The sequence below is a fragment of the Chiloscyllium plagiosum genome, unplaced genomic scaffold (assembly GCF_037043375.1).
Source record: "Chiloscyllium plagiosum isolate Xiang-an unplaced genomic scaffold, Cpla_swu_hap1 HiC_scaffold_46, whole genome shotgun sequence".
Classification (NCBI taxonomy): domain Eukaryota; kingdom Metazoa; phylum Chordata; class Chondrichthyes; order Orectolobiformes; family Hemiscylliidae; genus Chiloscyllium; species Chiloscyllium plagiosum.
The window spans coordinates 38803584-38822517 of NW_028270184.1; positions in this window are offsets into that span (position 1 = coordinate 38803584).

The window sequence follows — 18934 nt, forward strand, 5'->3', positions numbered from 1 at the left end:
GTGTGTGTGTGTGTGTGTGTGTGTGTGTGTGTGTGTGTGTGTGTGTGTGTGTGTGTGTGTGTGTATGATTGTTTTGGGGAATGCGTGTTTGAAAATTGTTGTTTAAGAAGGAACACACATAGATGACATCAGATTGAATATTAACATTTTGCAGGAGGTTGGCTAATCAATAGGGACAGAAATTGAGTGACATTTCACTGACAGATGTGATAATCCGCTGGAGATGTTAGATTAAAGGCATTGCCAGACCCAATAAGCTCTTCATCAGGAAACTCGAATCTTCGATCCTCCTGGTGCTTCGATGCTGCCTGACTGACTGTGCTTTTCCAGTACCACACTCTCGACTCTTAACTCCAGCATCTGCGGTCCTCATTTTTTCCCGAACCTCAGTGTAGCCCGCTAAATTAGCAACGGTGTGCAATGCTGCCAAACTGGGCCGGTATTCCAGTTATCTGAATACAAACTAACAAGGTGTACACATTTCTCCATGGTGGGATGTCGTTTTGTAGCATTTTATGGTAGCTGGGCTGGTTTCGTCAGGGCGATTTCAAAACTGATGGAAAAAACAGTTCAGCTGTTCTGGCGATATATTCATTCAATGTTGTCATTCTTGCAATTTGACCATGTAAGGTCTCACTCCTCCAGTCAGTCCTACCATGTTTCCACAACATGGTCTTCGTTAATTAATTGGCTGCCTCTATCTTCAATGTGAATCTTTCTCTCCTTTTCCATCTTTCCCTGGGTTTGCTTTTTGATCAGTAGCGTTTCAAGTGCTGGTATTTCACTCTTAAAAGCAAATACATTGTTTGCGTTGGGTCGTTGTTCAAATCCTTGTGAGTCTCATGTGGTGCTCCATGTTAGACGGTGGGTTCCAGTAGATTTGACTTTTATTTCAAATATGGCCTCTCTCTGTCCACTTAACGTCTGTGTTTGTCCCTCTCAGCAGACGGTGTGTTCAGTAGCACAATGACGACTCTTAAGTATTATTATGAAGGACCCGGCAACTAAATTGTGTCAGGATGTTGTCACTTTAAATATTTTTGACCGATCCTTTTTTTATGAATAGACGTTATAAATGTCGAGTTGCTAAACTGGCTACTGAAAATGGATTCAGTAAATACCTTGTAAGATCTTATGGTTTGTTTTAAAATGGTGATAACAATGGAAGGGGAATTGCCAGCACTCACAGACTCAGCTTAATTTTTTCTGCATTACTTATAGTAGTCAGAAGCTGTTTGTGGTCAAAGAATGGTTGGAAGCTTCAGTATCATGTTACGTCCTCTTGGATTGGAGAATTGCATATACAGATCCGTGTTAGAATGTGAATTTTTGATTCTGGAATGTTACAATAATGTAACCATTCATGCATACAAGATGCTATATCTGTTACTGTGTTACGTTTTATAATAGTTAGGCTATAATAAGTTCCTATTCCCTTTGTTTTTATTTTAACTAATAATAATGGGCGGCACGGTGACACAGAGGTTAGCACTGCTGTTTCACAGCGCCTGAGACACGGGTTAAATTCCTGCTTCGAGCGACTGACTGTGTGGTGTTAGCACATTGTCCCCGTGTCTGCATGGGTTTCGTCTGGGTGCTCTGGTTTCCTCCCACAGTCCAAAGATGTGCAGGTTAGGTGAATTGGCCATGTTAAATTGTCCGTAGTGTTAGCTGAAGGGGTATATGTAGTGATTGAGTCTGGCTAGGTTGCACTTCGGAAGGTCGGTGTGGACTTGTTGGGCCGAAGTGCCTGTTTCCACGCTGTAAATAATCTAATCTTATCATGCTTAAATCGGCTACACCTGCCTGTGTTGAATAGTTTGAGAAGTCGCATCTGGCCTGAACACATAGAACATAGAACATAGAAGAATACAGCGCAGTACAGGCCCTTTGGCCCTCGATGTTGCGCCGATCCAAGCTCACCTAATCTATACTAACCCACTATCCTCCATATACCTATCCAATGCCCGCTTAAATGCCCATAAAGAGGGAGAGTCCACCACTGCTACTGGCAGGGCATTCCATGAACTTACGACTCGCTGAGTGAAGAACCTACCCCTAACTTCAGTCCTATATCTACCCCCCCTTAATTTAAAGCTATGCCCCCTTGTAATACCCGACTCCATATGCGGGAAAATGTTCACACTGTCAACCCTATCTAACCCCCTAATCATCTTGTACACCTCAATCAAGTCACCCCTAAACCTTCTTTTCTCTAATGAAAACAGCCCCAAGTGTCTCAGTCTTTCCTCATACGATCTTCCTTCCATACCAGGCAACATCCTGGTAAACCTCCTCTGCACCCGTTCCAATGCCTCCACATCCTTCCTATCGTATGGCGACCAAAACTGCACACAATATTCCAGATGCGGCCGCACCAGAGTCTTATACAACTGCATCATGACCTCAGGACTCCGGAACTCAATTCCTCTACCAATAAAAGCCAGTACGCCATATGCCTTCCTCACCGCACTATTTACCTGGGTGGCAACTTTCAGAGATCTGTGTACATGGACACCAAGATCCCTCTGCTCATCCACACTACCAAGTATCCGACCATTAGCCCAGTACCCCATCTTTTTGTTATTCTTCCCAAAGTGAATCACCTCACACTTAGCTACATTGAATTCCATTTTCCACCTTTCTGCCCAGCTCTGCAGCTTCTCTATATCCTGCTGTAACCTGCCACATCCTTCCTCACTGTCAACAACTCCTCCGACTTTCGTATCATCCGCAAACTTGCTCACCCAACCTTCTAACCACTCTTCCAGGTCATTTATATAAATGACAAACAGCAATGGTCCCAAAACAGATCCTTGCGGAACACCGCTAGTAACTGCACTCCAAGATGAACCTTTACCATCAACTACTACCCTCTGTCTTCTTCCATCCAGCCAATTCCTAATCCAACCTCCAACTCACCCTCAATGCCATACCTCCGTATTTTTGAAGTGGCCTACCATGGGGAACCTTATCAAACGCCTTACTAAAATCCATATATACCACATCTACCGCTTTCCCCTCATCAACCTCCTTCGTCACCTTTTCAAAGAATTCAATAAGGTTTGTGAGGCACGACCTGCCCTTCACAAAACCATGCTGACTATCCTTGATCACATTATTCCTATCCAGATGTGCATAAATCCTATCCCTTACAATTCTCTATAAGACTTTGCCCACAACAGAAGTGAGACTCACCGGCCTATAGTTACCAGGGTTTCCCTACTCCCCTTTTTGAACAAGGGAACCACATTTGCTATCCTCCAGTCTTCTGGCACTACTCCTGTAGACAAAGAGGACATAAAAATCAAGGCCAATGTCTCTGCAATCTCCTCCCTTGCTTCCCAGAGAATCCTAGGATAAATGCCATCAGGCCCAGGGGACTTATCTATTTTCACCTTTTCCAGGATTTCCAACACCTCTTCTCTACATACCTCAAAGCCATCCATTCTACTTATTTGTGACTCAGTATTCACATCGACGACAATGCCCTGTTCCTGAGTAAATACTGAAGAAAAGTATTCACTCAGTGTCTCCCCAATCTCTTCCGCCTCCCCACGCAACTTCCCACTGCTATCCTTGACTGGACCTATTCCTACCCTAGTCATTCTTTTATTCCTAACATACCTATAGAAAGCCTTAGGGTTTTCCCTAATCCTACCGACTAAGGACCTTTCATGTCCCCTCCTTGCTGCTCTTAGCTCTCTCTTCAGGTCCTTCCTGGCTACCCTATAACTCTCAATCGCCCCAATTGAACCTTCACGTCTCATCTTGAGATAGGCCGCCCTCTTCCATTTAACAAGGGATTCCAATTCCTTATTAAACCACGGCTCCCTCGCACGACCCTTTCCTCCCTGCCTGACAGGTACATAATTATCAAGGACACTCAATTGTTGCTCCTTGAACAAGCTCCACATATCATTTACACTCTTGCCTTGGAGTCTACTTTTCCAAGCCACACATCCTACGTCATGCCTCACCGCATCATAATTTCCCTGACCCCAGCTATAACTCTTGCCCTGTAGTACACACTTATCCCTCTCCATCACGAGAGTAAAAATCACCGAATTATGGTCACTATCCCCAAAGTGCTCACCTACCTCTAATTCTAACACCTGGCCTGGTTCGTTACCCAGAACCAAATCCAGTATGGCCTCACCTCTTGTTGGCCTGACTACATATTGTGTCAGGAAACTCTCCTGCACACATTGAACAAACACTGACCCATCTAACCAACTTGAGCTATAGCTTTCCCAATCAATATCAGGAAAGTTAAAGTCCCCCATAACAACCACCCTATTACTGTCACTCATCTCCTGAATCACCTTCCCTATCCTTTCTTCAATGATTCTAGGACTATTAGGAGGCCTGTAAAAGACTCCTAACACGGTGACCTCACCTTTCCTATTCCTAACCTCAGCCCAAACTACCTCAGATGGCAAGTCTTCATCCATCGTCCTTTCCACCACTGTAATACTATCTTTGACAAGCAATGCCACACTCCCCCTCTTTTACCCCAACCTCTGACCCTACTAAAACATTTAAATCCTGGAACCTGCAACAGTCAATCCTGTCCCTGTTCTAGCCATGTCTCCGTAATAGCCACAACATCGAAGTCCCAGGTACCAACCCACGCTGCAAGTTCACCTACCTTATTTCGTATACTTCTTGCATTGAAGTATACACACTTCAAGCCACTTTCCTGTTTACAGGCACTCTCCTTTGAAATTGATGCCATGTTCCTAACCTCCCTACACTCCAGGCCCTGCACCCTGAAGCTACAATCTGGGTTCCCATGCCCCTGCAGAGTTAGTTTAAACCCCCCCCCCCCCAAGAGCACGAGCAAACCTCCCCCCAAGGATACTGGTGCCCCTCAGGTTCAGGTGTAGACCATCCTGTTTATAGAGGTCCCACCGTCCCCAGAAACAACACCAGTTATCCAAAAACCGGAATCTCTCCCTCCTGCACCATCCCTGTAGCCACGCATTTAAGTGTTCTCTTTCCCTATTCCTCGAATCTCTATCACGTGGCACGGGTAACAAACCAGATACAACAACTCTGTTCGTTCTAACTCTGAGCTTCCAACCTAGCTCCCTGAAAGCCTGTCTAACAGCCTCGGCACTCCTCCTACCTATGTCGTTGGTGAAAATATGGACCACGACTTCGGGCTGTTCCCCCTCCCCCTTAAGGACCCGGAAAACACGATCAGAGACATCACGTACCCTTGCACCTGGGAGGCAACATACCAAACGTGAGTCTCTCTCGTTCCCACAAAACCGCCTATCTGTGCCCCGAACTATCGAGTCCCCAATTACTACTGCTCTGCTCTTCTTCACCCTTCCCTTCTGAGTAACGGGGACAGGCTCCGTGCCAGAGACCTGAGCCCCGTTACTTACCCCTGGTAAGTCATCCCCCCCACAAGTATCCAAAACGGTATACTTGTTCTTGAGGGGAATGGCCGCAGGGGGTCCCTGCACTGGCTGCTTCCTCCCAGTCCCCCTCACTGTCACCCATCTATCTGCCATCTTTGGAGTTACTACTTCCCTATAACTCTGATCTATGACCCCCTCTGCCTCCCGAATGATCCGAAGTTCATCCAACTCCAGCTCCAGTTCCCTAACACGGTCTTGGAGGAGCTGGAGATGGGTGCACTTCCTGCAAGTGTAATCGGCAGGGACGTCGATGGCATCCCTCACCTCATACATGTTGCAGGAGGAACATTGCACTGCCTTCACTGCCATCCCTCTAAAGCTAACTTTTATTAAAAAAAAACTGGGTCTAAAGAATAAAACAAGCAAAATTCAGCACTTACCTACTTACCACAACAGATGTTATTATTACGTTAGAGGAGGAGGGCGGGTGGGAGGCACTACCCGTGTAGTGCCTCGGGTTCCTCTCCTTCGCGCTTTTAAAGGGGGAAAAACCTACCCAGGTAAGCTTACACTAACTGCTTCCGGGTCTCGGCTGCCCCTCTGGTCGTCGTCACTTCCCCCTCTATCTTTCAATAAGAAAACGTTAGTGCCGGGCTAACTTTTGAAACCATTTAGAGGATGCTGGCCTTACCCATAATACTTGCAGCTGAGGGGCGTTTGACTGATTCCTGTTCTTGAAATGTTTGCAGATGTGTTGGAGATCTTTTGCTGGGACTTGTGCTGTGATTCGCCTCAGACATTATTTGTAACCAACTCTGAAAGGATAATGGCCTCTATAATTGTAGCACCATGGTCTGCAACATGAGCAACAGCGGGGGAAGCTCTAAAACCATTGGGAAAGTGATCTGCCATAACCACTGGGATTTTCCAAGACATTTTCACAAGTTACTCTTAACCCAGGAACAGAGTGTGAGGGACGTTGATTAAACAATGAGCTGGACATAGAGCTGTGTCACCTCCTTCAACATGATCTGAAACCTCACAGCAGATGGAGCACGATTGGACCAGTGGCTATTAGGGTTGGGTTTACTTCAGGTTTTGTGATATAGAACTTTCCATGCAGGCGTGGTTGACATACCCATCATCTGGCAGTATGTAGACATCCGTATCAGCAATCGGTTTTGGATGATATATCTATATATATATATATGTTGGATGAGATATACATGATGTTTTCGCCCTCAACGTGCATCTGTTGTATGTATCCTTGTTTTCGCAATGTAGAGGGATTACTGATGGTTTTAATGACTCTGTGATTTCCGTCTGTCAGTGGGAATTCGTAGAGGACCCGAATGAACTGTCCCTCCACAGATATTGCAGTGTTACCATGCACAGTACATTATGTTGTTTAATATCGGCTACCTGACAGTAGCCACAGCATCTCCGATCCGACGCAATCAGCCTTCCCCATCGTCTTCGAGTTTCTACGTCTTTAGAATGCTTAGCATCTTGGATAAAGGCCTCCCATTAAACTTCTCTCTCCTTGGCCACTTTCCACCTCCAACCAATTACATCACAATATCCCTTGCGTACTGACAGCTTTGTGTTCACTGGGAACGGCAGGTAGCAGATGATCAGGGAAATGGAGTAACACGTCCGAGTGGGTGAACGTGTGAGAGTGAACTCCCCAGTGCACATTGTTCTAGTAAGTCCTGCTCTGTCTCTCCTTTTCAGTAGCATACGTCTTCCCATTCTTCCTGAAAAACAGATAGTGCTTGTATAAGATATGAAATTTCCAGCAACCGAACTACGGTACATTGAATTTATCTGTTTATATCTATTCGCACTCTCTCCATAGTCTCTTGTTAATCTAATATACTGCTTATCTCAGTGTCATCATACAATGCCTCCAGTCCGCTCCTTGACATCATTGATATGGGTTGTTGTGGATCCTGAGCTACTCAATAGTCTGCAGTGGATACATTGAGTAAAATGGATTAAGACTGATTTACCGTAAGTGTCTGCTTCCTGTTTGATACCCAGTTGCAGTTGTACAGAATACTCCAGCTGCAGACCCAAAAAATGTCTTGATGGTTGGCACAATACTTCTATACTTTTATACCACATGCATTGAGAAATCGCACTTGCCTTTTTTATTACCTGCTGTACCTGCATGTAAAATTTCAGTGACACCCAGATTCCTCTGCACCCGAATAGTCTGATGTTTCTCTCCATCCAAATCATATGTTGCCTTTGTATTTTGCTGATCAAAATGGATGACAACACACTTATACACATGAAATTTCACTTCTAAATGTTGGCCCATTCACCAAAATTATTCATAACCGTTTGAAATTTCCTGTATCGATTTTGCAAACTATTGCTCCCCCCATTTTAGTGCCATCTGAAAATTTGCTTGTAATTTGTTTTCTAACTGGAAGTGATAATTTAGATTACAAATAGTTGGGGCCTGAGGACTGGACTCTGTTGCAACCCACAAGTTGCTAATCAGAAAACGATCCATCTATTTCATCTCATTGTATTTTGTTGATTCACCAATCCTCGATACAAACTGATACATTTGTCCAAACCGCACGTGCTCTTATTTTGCCAATTAGTCTAAGAGCGTCACCTGACTCAATGTTTTCTGAAGTCCAGAAACTTTACATCTCCAGGCTCCCATTATCAATCTTGTGTAATGTCAATCTTTAATGAACTTGAGTAAAATATTCAAGCACGAGTTATTTTCATAAAGCCACACTGTTCTAACGGGTTGCGGTTTTACTTCGCAATACTACTGACATTAATTCCTCGATCATAGATTATCAAAATGCCTTGGAAACTAATAGTTTGCTCACTAATTGCATTGCAGAGTGAAGATGACAATTCTGTGTTTTTTTTAATTTTCTTTAAACTCTACGTTTTCTTTCACTTCCTGTGTAATGGGCCTAACAGTGTAACACAAATGTCCTGATTGCTGTGTAACAGATATGAATGTCCGAAAGGACTCGTTGTGTTCCTGGTTGACAAAGTAATGGGGCTGAAAGTTCTCCTGATATTCGTCCAATATAGCTTCATGGCATGAGTTTGCTGCACCTGTTCCTGAGTAAGAGACTCAAGGTCTGTTCGTCCTCTTCCTGTTGACGTGTCAGAGGCTTGAGGGCTGACGGAATTTTCTTTTGCTGCCTAACAGTTTGAGGTTTTCTCACGTACCTCCATAACACATTTAAGTTGTTGACTGACTTCCTCCTATCACGGTAATCAGGCTCAAGGATCTAGATAGCCTCATGCTGTTCCGGCATAACATTGTCGAAGCTGATTGCTGATTTTCCTGTGTAGCGGGCTGGAGAAGCAGAACGAATTCCTCCATTTCCGGTGTAATTGACGTCTGTTGCTGACTCATTTTAGTGCACCAGGAAAGAAGAAGATCATCTTTCATCCTATAATATCCCGTGGTTATTGGATCAACCTAGTCAATTTTTCCAAACAGGTTAACACTCTCCATTTTTGGAATCACTTGAGGGAACTATCTGTGAGCTGCTCCCAATGAAACATTGACGTTTCTTCAGTAAGGAGAATAAATCTGTACTCACTTCTCCAGATGTGATATCATCAAAACATTACAACACAGTACAGGACCTTCGGCCCTCGATGATTTGCCGACATGTGAAAACAATACGATGTCGATCTAAACTTCTCTATTCATTAATGATCCATCTATTTATCTAATGACCATTTACATGTCGTAAAATTTGACAAAGCTACTACTGTTGCAAGCAGGGCATTCCACGTCCTTAATACACTTTGTGAGCAGCGAAGGATGGTCGGACTGATTGCTGAGATGACAGGCTTGTTTTGTGAGCTGAGTTTCAGTCGACTGGACCTGTATTCCATGACGATTTAAAGAATGAGTGAGCATCTCAGTGAAATATATGAAACTCTGACAAGAAGAAACGGATTAGAAGAACGGATTATAATTCCCCTAGCTGGGACGTCGAAATAAGGAGCCAGAATTAGGTACAGGCAGGCCACTCTGCATTGCGATGTGAATAAAGGTCTGCACTCAAAGACTGTTGAAACTCTGGAGTTCACTATTATATAGACTGTTGAAGGCATGGAAGTGAATACGAGTAAGCATTTTTGGACAGTAAAGTGATGACGATGGAAAGGAGTATAATGTGGAGATAAAGGATAGCCCGTTATTGTATTGAACAAGGGAGAAAAATTGATGGAACGAAGAGACTTCTCAAGGTTGTATTTGATATCCTTCTGACGGTTAATCACATTTAGTTATATGCACGTTGTGGGTATAAAGTCATTGAGGAAATGTTTGCCATGAACTCGAAATGGTGGAATCCCAATGTGTTGGATTATTCACCTCATTCGCTAGCTTCTGTCCAGTTTGTGGGAAAGCTCTGTAAATGTTGTCACATGTTCTCAGATTTTAAAAAGGAGGCCTCTGAAATGTCGCCAGGACTGTTTTATCCATTCTGTTTTCTAAATCAGAGTCTGGTTCCGGGTGTTCTGTCCGGTTTCATTCTTTAAAACCCCGGAACAGTTTTATAGAATTGAGTGCCTTGCTGGCCATTTCAGATACCATTGAAGAGTTCATCGCATGTATAATTGTCTGGAGTCACTTCCAACCTAACCAGGGAATTGCGGTAGAATTCACTTCTGAAAGTATACTTGTGAAATACATTGGTGTTACAATTAACACCATTGCCGTCAAGGTCAGTTTTACTGATACCAGATTTTAGATCTCCATATTTAATTAATTGTTTTTAACTTCCACTAGTTTCCAGGTCATTGGCCTGGTCTGAATGTATAATCCAATGACATTTCCACAAAGGCTCCATCTCTGCAAGGGGAAGCTACTGGAAACCACACAAAACAGATTATTTCTGTCGTGTTTGACAGCTCTGTCAAAGGAACTTTGATTTTCATGATAGGACTGAGGGTGTGGCAATTGATCAGACTTTAATTATTCTCCACTAACAGAAATGGATATATTTGAGCAATTTTCCAAATTGTCTGGTAGATGTTTGAGTTGGAGTTGGAATGGAACATCTTCTCCAGAGGCGCGGCTATTTGTGCAGCAAAAGCATTCAGTCCTTTTGCATGTAGGAAGTCAGGGCCATTGCCTTTGTTGCATGTATTCTATTGTGGTGTTTTCTGAATTCTCGTGTAGCGATTGGAATTGGTTTCAAAGTGTCATGGGTGATTCTGTGGACATCATGAAGAGGGCACACATACGCAAACACACACACAAAGAAGATCATTTTTCAACTTTCTCACGACCTCAGTTTTCTTTTCAGTTTATTCCGTGCTTGTAAGGTAATGAGGCAATTATATTCCAAGACAGTCGAAGTTAGGAAATTTAGCCTCATTGATCTTGGTTGTGAATCATAGCTGCTTAACCAACGAGACAAAATCTGAATTTCTCTCAGTCATTCCATTTGCAACTGTAACAATATTTTCAAGTCAAGTTCTTCATGCCTCTGCATTAGTCTGGGAAACAAGTGACTCTCCTGACTCCCCCCTCAACTTTTATGAGGAAATGCATCATTCTTTTGCCATTCGGGGGCTTTTTCCCTGCTATGATCCTTATCCAGCGATTCCGCATCCGATTCTAACCACCATTCCATCTCCAACTCATCCTATCCGTCCCCTAATATTTCCAGCAGGCCCTCCTCAGTACATGCCTTTCTACTCCATTTTGCCCCTTCCATGGGTCACTTTCCATCTGACTCCCTTCGATACCCTTTTGTAGCTTCGAAACTCTTCGATTTGTTTTTATTCTGGTATTGTCTGCAGTAATCTGAGTTCCTCCTCCTAATTCTCCCCTTGTGTTTTATTTCTCGACTTCCTCCCGCAACATCTTTGTCTCGTTCTGCTTTTCCAAGATTAACTTCTTCACTTCCTTCATTCTCTGGTTCAGTTTATTTTTCACGGCCTTGTCCACAACGCATTCAATTTCACCTTCTGTTTCCACCGTTCCCTTTTAACCAAGGACACTGCTTTGGTTTTTCTGTATTCGAGTAGGGAGCAGGTCTGCCCAGCTTCTGCAAGTCTGTACAGAAAACAAGTTTGTCTCCCTGACCTTCAGTTTGCACAGGTGCTTTTGTTGTTCTTTGGCATCCTGTCTGGTCACAACAAGTACTTTGTATGCTTTTATCAATTTTTCTCCCTTTTGTCTGAAAAGATTGAATATTTCTGCCTGCTGCTCCCGTTTAATTTTCCGCTTTTTCGAATTATCTTTTGGTTTGCTTTTTTTAATTAATCCTTCCATCTCATCAGACATAATTATGCCAAAACTACCTTCATTTCGCCACTTGTTTAATACGTTTTGAATATGTTTTCCCCCCAGTTTCCGGAAACTTTCAAAACGCCATTTTTTGATATTGGGAATTTATACCTCATATTTCAACTGCATTTCTTTGACTCATCCTGACATATATTTCAGTCCAGCAATGTATTGTCCTTGTTCTCAAGTTTCACTCCCCATTGTCTTAAATCTCCGCTCGCACCTCGTCATTTATTATCAGCATTCGTTAACTCGACTATTTGTATTTTTCTCTTATTAATCTGTCCGTCTCCAAACTTCCCAGGTTACAACCAATTAATAAAGACAATAAAGACAATCTACCTTTATTGGTTCTGCCTGTACAGACTTTTACTTTTCCAGGGTTGTATCTGCAGGAAAATCTAACCTGCCCTTCTATTCTGTACAATCTGTACAGTCCCCCGTTACCTGCGAGGCGGTATGCAGAGGCATTTGCCAACACAGCATGTAAATTTATTTCAGAAAATTACTAATTTCTATTCCCAGTTACACAACTGCGCTGTTTTCTTGACCAATCTGAGTATCCTCAAATTTCAATTTATCAACAGACTTTTCGGTTTTTGGCTTGGAGAAACCTTTCAGAAACTTTACTGCACTCTTGTGTCCCCATGACCTCCCTCACTCGACCGAATTTAATTCGAGCTATCAGTAAAATGCTTTTTTTTGGCCAACCCTTAGTCTGTTCGGCTTGGAATGGTGCCCGATGGACCTCAAAGACTTCTTGGAATGGCCTCCTTTGTGTGTCTCTTTCCAACCCAGATTGTTTCCACAGTTTGGTGCAACATCTTGGACCGAAAGACCTGTACTGCGTTGTTCTATGTTACATGTTCTTAATCTCTTTTGGTCTATTTTCTTACTCCCCAACGTTATTAATCAGTTATAATCTTATTCCCGTATTCTCTTCTGCTCTTTTGTTCGTTGTCATTCTGTTATTTTCTTATCCTTATGATCGTATTCGCTTCGTTGTTATTCTGCTGTGCAGTTATTTTGTTAATCATACACTCTTATTCTCTTATTCTATCATGTTTTATTTGCTTATGTTCTTATTCACTTCGATTACTTTTCTCTTGTTCTCGAAAGCTATTGTTCATGTTCATATTCTCTTATGCGTAATGTTCATGTTCACATATGTTCTTATTCTCTTCTCTTGCCATTTACTCATGTTCTTTTGTTCCTCGTCTCTCATGTTTTTATTCATATTTACTTCTTTCTATTTGAGTTATTGTGATATTATTGTCTTCTGTTCTTATTTCCATATTCGAAAATACTCTTATGTCCTTTTGCTCTTTTGCTCTTATCCTGCTATGCATTTATATTTTTATACGCTCCTACGCTCTGATATTCTTATTCAAATATTAATTTATGTTCTGATTCACTGATGTTCTTATCTTCTTGTTCGCTTTTGACTTCAAGTTCCCATGCTCCTAAGTTCCTATTCACTTATGTTCTTATTATTTTGTCAGCTTATGTCATTCTTCTCTTTTGTTCTGACTATTTTATGTTCTTGCTCCGTTTGTTTTCTTGCTCAGTTATGTGCTATGGTGCTGATCTGTTTTGTTCTTATGTTCTCATTCCCTTATGTTCTTATTAATTATATTCATATTATCCTATTCTGTTGTGTCTGTATTCTGTTATAATCTCATTATCATATTTTGTAATTCGCTTCAGGTCTTATTCTTGATAATTGCATCTCATTCTGGGGCAGGTGGGACGACTACAACCAGGACTGGCCAAAACCTAAATCAGAGTGATAACGGGATCCGAGGATGATTTTGTTCATGCTCTTCGGGAAGGTTTAAACTAATTCAGCAGGGTGATGCTGAATTGTAGTTCTAATATGCAGGGTTTTGAGAGCATTGAGGTCAGAAATGACCTTCCAAGATCACAAGATTACACCGGCAAGCAGGAAGGTGGTTTGGAATTTTGCGAATGACCATAACGTGTTAGTGATACATCCAGCGACAGACGAGCCTTTCAAAGCAATGTTTGGCACGCTTTATCAAGTCGAAAGGTAATCGTTTGATGTTAAATATTTGTTAAGAATGACAAATAGGAAGAAATCTCATCGGGTGCGCCATGTGAATTTGCTCAAAAGGTATTTGATTGCTACAACACAAAGTGAATTGTCGAGTTCAGGCGATTCTGCATTGGATTTTCCTCAAAATAAATTAGAAAATGAGGAAGTCCTCGAAAGGATGAATAAAATATTGAGCTATTTTTCAGAGGAAAATCGAAATTATCTGACACAGTTATTGAAATTAACAGGCGAGATATGCAGGTTGGGGATATCGGGATAGCTGTACAAATTATAGAACATTCTTCCTGAATAATCCTCCAAGTTTGGCGCAGATCAAAAACATATTCACCAAATCACAATTGCAACACAAGTGGCATGAGTTGCAGTGACTGGGACTCAGCCATGATAATGGCACCAAATAACAGTGATTATGTGTGGTCTATTACAAAGTTTGGGCAGTCAGAATTTCTGATGCATGTGTTTTTGCACGTTTGGAAAATTTTACTGAGAAAATGAGACAATCAACTTACATTTCTAAGTTGAACTTTTGCAGAACATACTGCTGGGAACCTTTGTCTGAAAGAGTGAAATTAATTTTGGTTTTTGTGATCTTGAATGAGCTGTATAAATTTAAACTCCTACCCTTTCGTTGGAAGCATGGGCCAGACACATTTTAAATACTAACCAATAAAGTAATTTCTGGATTATCCAATTGTGTGGTGTATATGTATGACCTGGTGATTTTTAATCACAAATGCAAGGACCTTTTTGCAGTATGTTTCTGAATTGTTTGATCGAATTATTGGGTCATGCTTTCGAATAAAACTGGCGAAGAATGAGTCGCAAAATCCCAGTTCACCTTCCAGATACACGCATTTAGGCATGTTCAAATGCCGCCACGGGATGTGAAAGGAAAGATTCTTGGGAAATTTCACATGCCAGCGATGCGGAGAACAGTGATGCGATTCGTAAGATCGAGTGGTTATTTTGAAAGTTTGTATTGAAATTTAGTAGTATTCCACTCAGTAACTCTTGAAAGAGGCTCACAAAATTTAAAAAGGGTAGTGTACTGTCAGAAGGCATTCGACAGCCAGAAAGCTGCGTTAATCAACGCCTCAGTGTGAACTATTGCCCCAGTGTTAAATACAACGAATTACATAACGGTTTTCAAGGTGAATATCGATGCAAGTGAAGCGGATGTCGATGCTTTCATCTTGCATAAAGATAGCATAAAGATTCAAAGATCGATTAGGTATTTTTCCAGAAAGCTGAATGATCATTAATGGAAATTTCCCACGATTCCGATGGTAAAGTTGAGCTTGTTGCTGCCGTTCCAACCTTTCAAAATTTAGCTTGCGAGAAATGTGTCCGAAACAATTCCCAGAATGGTTAAATGTATCTTATTGTTCCAGCAATTCACATTGTAAGCTGTATACGTGGCAGGCTAAGAAAACATACAATTATAAACGCGTTTTGTGACTCTGATGAAGAAAGGCAAACGTGTTCGATGTCAGGGATAAAGAATGGACTGAAAAAGAATGTAGTAGCGAATGTTTGCATGCTTTGAGTGAAAGTAATATAAATGTGTTGCAATGTCCTGACAGAGTAAGACGACATGTTTTTAAAAATGCAGCCATCCTGTGTCGTGCTGGAGATTTTTGAAGCAGGGGAGGGGGCGGTGAGAATTCTGTCACTGTAATAAGTTATTATGTTCTTATTTCCTCTAAGAGAAATTGTACGAAAGTGAAGGTCTGGTTACTTAAGACCATTGACTCTACAGCTTCGGAGGGTTTAGTTTCATTTCCAATGACCTGAATGATTAAAGCCACATCTCACAGACAAGAATTGCGAGAGATTTTTTTTCATTAACTGCAGCATCAGAAACCTTTGCGCTCTCCAGATTTGGAAGCTGCAGTGAATGTCTTCTGGCAGCTTCTATGTCTGGATTTTTCTTTATATTCTTTTCTCCTTGAATGATGATGCATGTGGGAATCTGTGCCTGATTTCATTTTTTCTTTTGTTACAAAGATTGTGTCTTAGGGATATTTCAATGTTGAAACAATTAATTCGTGATAGATGCATCATTAATTACATAGTAAGATTTTCCAAACGAATTGTTATTTGATATTCATTTATCGTTTGTTGTATTTTGACCACAGTGTTTAAATAAAGTGTGTTTTGCTAAATGTCGACGAGATGCAGCAGTTGCGTTGCATCTTTAGCAACTGCTCAATTGTCTTTAAAAATCCGAAGATAGGGCCGAAGCAACTTTCATAAACGATCATGAGGCCGTTTGCTCTAATGCATAACAGTGTATCATTACTTTCCCACTACGTGTAAAACGCACGATCAATGTCTGCAATTATGCAGAGCAGATACTTACATCCACATGTACAATCCGTGATCAGGATGGCAGCAATGTCAACAAGGCAGCTCATTTACAGGATCTCTGTTCAGCGGTGCTGGGTCGACTGTTTTCATCATTTCATCATCGGCTGGGTTTAAACTAGCTCAGCAGGAGGATGGGAACCTGCGGTATCGTTCCAGTGCACAGGAGGATGAGAGTAGGGAGGGCAAGGGCAGGATTTCACGGTCACGGGAATGTGCTAGCAGACTACAAGCTGGATTGAAGTGTGTCTACTTCAACGCTAGAAGTAGCTGAAATAAAGTAAGTGAGCTGGCAGCATGGATTGTAGAAGGGGCTTCGATGCATCAGCTATTCCAGAGGCATGGATAGAGCAGGGTCAGGAATGCCTGTTGCAGGTTCCAGTATTTAGATCTTCCATTAACAACAGGTTAGGCCGTAAAACAGAGTGAGGTCTGGCCTTGTCAGTCAATGACAGAATAACGGTGGCTGAAAGAACATTTGACAAGGATTCGACGACTGCGGTGGTATGGCCTGAGGTTAGAAACAGGACAATAGGGGTCACACTGCTGGGCGGGTTTTTGAAAGTGCCTCCACAGAGAAAGGAACAGAGTGGTCATTATGCGGAAAATAACTTCCCCAGCATTGACTGGAAATGCCATCACTCTGGTATGTCGGATGGATCCGTTTTTGTACAATTTGTGCAGAATGGTTTCCTGACACAGTATGTCGATGGGCCGACAAGAGGGTAGGCCACACGAGATCTGGTGCTTGGTCATGAACCAGGTGTTTGATTTGCTGGTAGGTGAGCACTTTGGAGAGAGTGATCATAATTCAGTTGCATTTAGTTTAGCGATGGGAAGGGATAGGTAGATGCCACAGGGCAAGAAGTATACATGGGGGAAGAGTGGTACAGTGGTTAGCACTGCGGTCTCACAGTGCCAGAAACTCAGCTTCAATTCCTGACTCAGGCAAATGTCTGTGTGGAGTTTGCACATTTGCACCCGTGTCTGCGTGGGTTTGCTCCGGTTTTCTCCCAAAGTACCGAAATGTACGGGCTATGTAAATTGCCTGCACTGTTGGTTGAAGGAGTAAATGTAGGGGAATGGGTCTGCAGGAGTTGCTTTTCGGCGAGGTCGGTGTGGATTTGTTGGCCCGGAGGGCCTTTTTCCACACTGTAAGTAATCTAATCTAATCAAGTATAATGCCATTAGGCAAGACTTAGCATGCACAAGAATGGGGTAGGAAAATGCAGGGGACGGGGCAATCGAAATGTGGAGCTCGTTTAAGGAACTGATATTGCGTGTCCTTGACAGGTATGTCCCTGTCAAGCGGGGAGGAAGTGAAAAGCTAAAGGAGCAGTGGTTTAATAAAGAAATTGCATCACTTGTTTATCAGAAAAAGGAGGCTTATGAGAGTTTGAGAAGAGATGGTTCAGATGAAGCGACAGAGAGTTACAGATTAGCAAGGAAGGATTGAAAGAGCGAGTTAGAAGTACAAGGAGAGGGCATGAGCAGTCTTTAGCAATTACAAAGATGCAGAGCCCGAAAGCTATCGATAGATATGTGAGTAATAAAAGGATGACGAGATTAGGAATAGGGGCCAATCAAAAACAGATGTGGAAAGTTGTGCGTGGACCCTGTCGAAATCGGAGAGGTGCTAAACGAATGTTTCTCATCTTTTTTTTCAGTCAGAATAGCAGAATACTGTAGAAGAGAAGAATGTGATATGGGATATTATACTAGAAATGTTCATAGTTAGTAAGGAGGAGGTGATACCAATTCTAGAAGGAGTGAAATGAGGCAAGTGCCCACGGCTGGATGAGAGTTATCTGAGGAGTCCATGGAAAGTTAGGGAGGAGACTTTGGAGCCTTTGGCCTTGATCTTTTAGTCGTCATTGTCCGCTCTTCTGAGGTATAGTGACTCTCAGGTTTAACCATCAACAGTTACCTCTCTTCAGTGAGAGGAGCAGCTGATAATTGGTAGGAGTAGGACGACGATAATTTTAAAGAACCATAGATATGTTGTATCACAATTATACTTGTATTTTCTCGTGTCTGTGAAATACAACTTTATTTTGCTTGACTGAGGTATTGTCCACCTGCCCCCCGTTTCCAGGAATGTGATATCTAATCCATGACGATTTTACATAGTCATAAATCTAATTCTAAGAATGTATTTGAAGACATCCCCTCTTTGAGATGCAGAAAATACTTCCTAATTTTGTAAAGCTACAGATGAAAACATCTGTTGTTTTTTTAAAGCAAGCCATGCCATCTTTTTAGATTTTTAACGAGTTTACCAAAAGTTGCCAAACGAAGCAAAGTTCTGGATCGCATAATGTGTTGTGTTTCATGGGGTACTTAACATCTATGACAGAAAGGTAACATATCTCTCCAAAGGAGAAACTTCATGTAGATTTTTTTCTCTCTCAGACCTACAGCCCCCTAGGATTTGGTTTACTGAATCGTATTGGGGAAAAACTTACTGAATGTTTAAATGTTTATGAATTTCACTGTTTTTGTTGCTAAATTTTCCGTGCAAATCATAAGCATTATATGCTGCCTTGATGACTATTTTATGACACATTTGCTTTTTTTAAAATTTGAACGACTGAGGTAAACATCCATAAGATTTCTCAAACGGATAAAATGTAATTTCTTCTTTTTTCAATTTATCTGACGTTCACTGAGTTAAAAATGTGGATATTTGTTTCTAATTTGTGAATCAATTCGACTTTAACATTATGAATTGCAACTTCGGTTACATGCAGATGTTTGCGCTCATTACTTGACACTTACCGACACATGCTCATTTGGCATGTTTTCGATTGCTGA